The sequence below is a fragment of the Echiichthys vipera genome, assembly GCF_963691815.1.
Source record: "Echiichthys vipera genome assembly, chromosome: 10".
NCBI lineage: Eukaryota > Metazoa > Chordata > Actinopteri > Perciformes > Trachinidae > Echiichthys > Echiichthys vipera.
In genome coordinates, this window is record NC_139835.1 from 30,658,886 (window position 1) to 30,662,129 (window position 3,244).

The window sequence follows — 3,244 nt, forward strand, 5'->3', positions numbered from 1 at the left end:
AGGTGAGGCTCAGGGTTAGAGGTGAGGCTCAGGGTTAGGGGTGAGGCTCAGGGTTAGGGGTGAGGCTCAGGGTTAGGGGTGAGGCTCAGGGTTAGAGGTGAGGCTCAGGGTTGGAGGTGAGGCTCAGGGTTAGAGGTGAGGCTCAGGGTTAGAGGTGAGGCTCAGGGTTAGAGGTGAGGCTCAGGGTTAGGGTAGAGGCTCAGGGTTAGAGGTGAGGCTCAGGGTTAGAGGTGAGGCTCAGGGTTAGAGGTGAGGCTCAGGGTTAGAGGTGAGGCTCAGGGTTAGGGGTGAGGCTCAGGGTTAGAGGTGAGGCTCAGGGTTAGAGGTGAGGCCCGGGGTTAGGGGTGAGGCTCAGGGTTAGAGGTGAGGCTCAGGGTTAGAGGTGAGGCTCAGGGTTAGGGGTGAGGCTCGGGGTTAGAGGTGAGGCTCAGGGTTAGAGGTGAGGCTCAGGGTTAGAGGTGAGGCTCAGGGTTAGGGGTGAGGCTCAGGGTTAGAGGTGAGGCTCAGGGTTAGAGGTGAGGCCCGGGGTTAGGGGTGAGGCTCAGGGTTAGAGGTGAGGCTCAGGGTTAGAGGTGAGGCTCAGGGTTAGAGGTGAGGCTCAGGGTTAGAGGTGAGGCTCAGGGTTAGAGGTGAGGCTCAGGGTTAGGGGTGAGGCTCAGGGTTAGAGGTGAGGCTCAGGGTTAGAGGTGAGGCCCGGGGTTAGGGGTGAGGCTCAGGGTTAGAGGTGAGGCTCAGGGTTAGAGGTGAGGCTCAGGGTTAGGGGTGAGGCTCGGGGTTAGGGGGTAGGGTTAGGGTACAAAGACCTGTTAGCCGTTGAATCTGGCTCTGATGGAACGTAGGTACGCTCCCCTACAAACTCTACGTAGTATGCAGCGTAGTGTTGTTGTACCAGGCTGTAGACACGTTACTTCCTGCTGTTAAGTTGGACTTTTTAACACGGGGGTTCCTGAGGACTGAGTCGCTTTTGGAGCCAGCCTCCAGTGGTCGTTGGAGGAACTTCCGTGTCTCGGCACTTCCTGCTAGCTTCATCTTGCAGCGTTGAATGTTGCTGCTTGATTCACAGTCGGCGGCAGTGGCGTAAATGCTGAAGTGTAAACAGTCACAGGTTCAACTGCGTCATCAGTGGAGACCTGTGATTGGTCCACTCGCCGCACGTGAAAGCGACCTACGTCAGACGGACGTGACCCTTTATGTGCACGTCCCTGCAATGTTACTGCTTTCATTCACACCAGCCACCCCACCATTTTCACTGGTGTGGCGTTCCACTGAGACACAGCTCAAGAAAACGTCTACGGCTAAGAGGCTAACAGGCTAACATGCTGATGTTTAGCAGGTCTAATGGTTAGCATTAGCATTAGCATTAACAGTATTTTGTCAACCTTAAAGTGGATCAGATGGTCCCAATCAGATTGAGACATTCCAGACAATAAGCAGAGAGAGGAGGCTGTAATGTGATAAACACACTTTATAATAAAGCGTATGTGATAACAACCTGTTTCTGCAGATGGTCCGCTTTGGTCCGGCGCGGCTCAGAATGGCTCTGGTTCAGCTGATGGTCCCGTTTAAACACCAAACTGGAACAGAGTGGTGATCCACTTCAACACACTTGTTCCCTCCTCATCTTTTGTTCCAGTCTGGTCCAGGTTCCTTCTGCTGGTTCTGACTTAACCGGGTCCACCTTAGACCAGGTCCAGACCAGGTCCGGTCTTACCAGCTGTAGTCCTGAAGTCTTGACTCTCCAGACTGAGTGAAACTGTGAACTGGAACGACTCTGCTGGAGGTGAGACTGAACGGCTGCTGCTGTAACACGAAACCTGTGGTCTGTCTGCCTGCCTGCCTGTCTGTCTGCCTGCCTGTCTGTCTGCCTGTGTGTCTGCCTGTCTGCCTGCCTGTGTGTCTGCCTGTCTGTGTGTCTGTCTGCCTGCCTGCCTGTCTGTCTGCCTGTGTGTCTGCCTGCCTGTCTGTCTGCCTGTCTGCCTGTCTGTGTGTCTGCCTGCCTGTGTGTCTGTCTGCCTGTCTGTGTGTCTGTCTGTCTATCTGTCTGTGTGTCTGCCTGTCTGTCTGCCTGTCTGCCTGTGTGTCTGTCTGCCTGCCTGTCTGCCTGCCTGTCTGCCTGTCTGTCTGCCTGTCTGTCTGCCTGTCTGTCGTAAGGACTCACGTTCTCTTAAATGCATGAAAAAGCTTTAAACTTCACTTTTCACCAACAACGAAACCTTTTGATGAAGCGTCATTTTTAAAGATCAGGTTCCAAAACGTTTGCAGCTTGAGACCTAAAGACGCAGATGCACCAAAGCGTACTTCACTTTATGAGACCACATGAGCTGTGAGTCCTTACTACAGTTGAGGTGTGCACAGGTGAGCGTAGGCAGTTATTATAGATCATAATCAGTCAAACTCCAGAAGTCATTATAAGTGAGATAACACAGATAAGCTGCTTGGCATCTCTGCCTGTCGCACCTCCTCCAGTGCACTTTGCGGAAAGCTGCAGGGTCGTCAGCTGGTGCCACCGTTCACTGGTGTTCGTGGGGGGGGGGGGCAGTGGCGCTGTGGGGACGTCTCCCCACGCCACTCTTTGCAGATGACCTCAGTGGGGTGTTGAGCCCCGGGTACTGTCCCTCCTCCGTAACCTCATCCAGAAACTTGCTTTCTCGGCCTCCTCCACCAAATCCTTTATGGCCTTTTCTCAGGCTGCATCCGGTCCCCCCCCCCCCCCCCCCCCACCTCCCACTAAGCCCCTGCATCCGACCTCCACGGGTGAATGGTGGCAGACATTAGGTCATATTAACATCAGGTTCAATATGAGGAGGATGTAACAGGGTGTTGTTTCCTGTTGGTCCACCAGAGGGAGCCACGTCCCTTCTTTGATTCTTAAGCTCTACTGTGTTCACTGGAGTCCCTGAGTATGTTTTTAGTGACTGTCACACTCAACCTGTTTGGTTTGGTTCAGTCAAAGTTGTGTGTGTTCAGCACTTTGTTTGTGCTGGTGTGAAAGCTCTGGTGCAGACTCCACAGTCGGGCCCAGACCTGCTGCAGAGGAGGGTCTCAGTCCGCCGCTGACTCTTGTGACGTCCATCTGTAACTGTAACAGCAAGCAGTGTGGAGTGTGGAGATCTAATCTCTCCACCTGGTCCTGGCTCTTCCCCGAGGCCTCCTCCCAGCTGGACGTGCCTGGAACACCTCCCTAGGGAGGCGCCCAGGGTTCATCCTTACCAGATGATCCTGAACCACCTCAACTGGCTCCTTT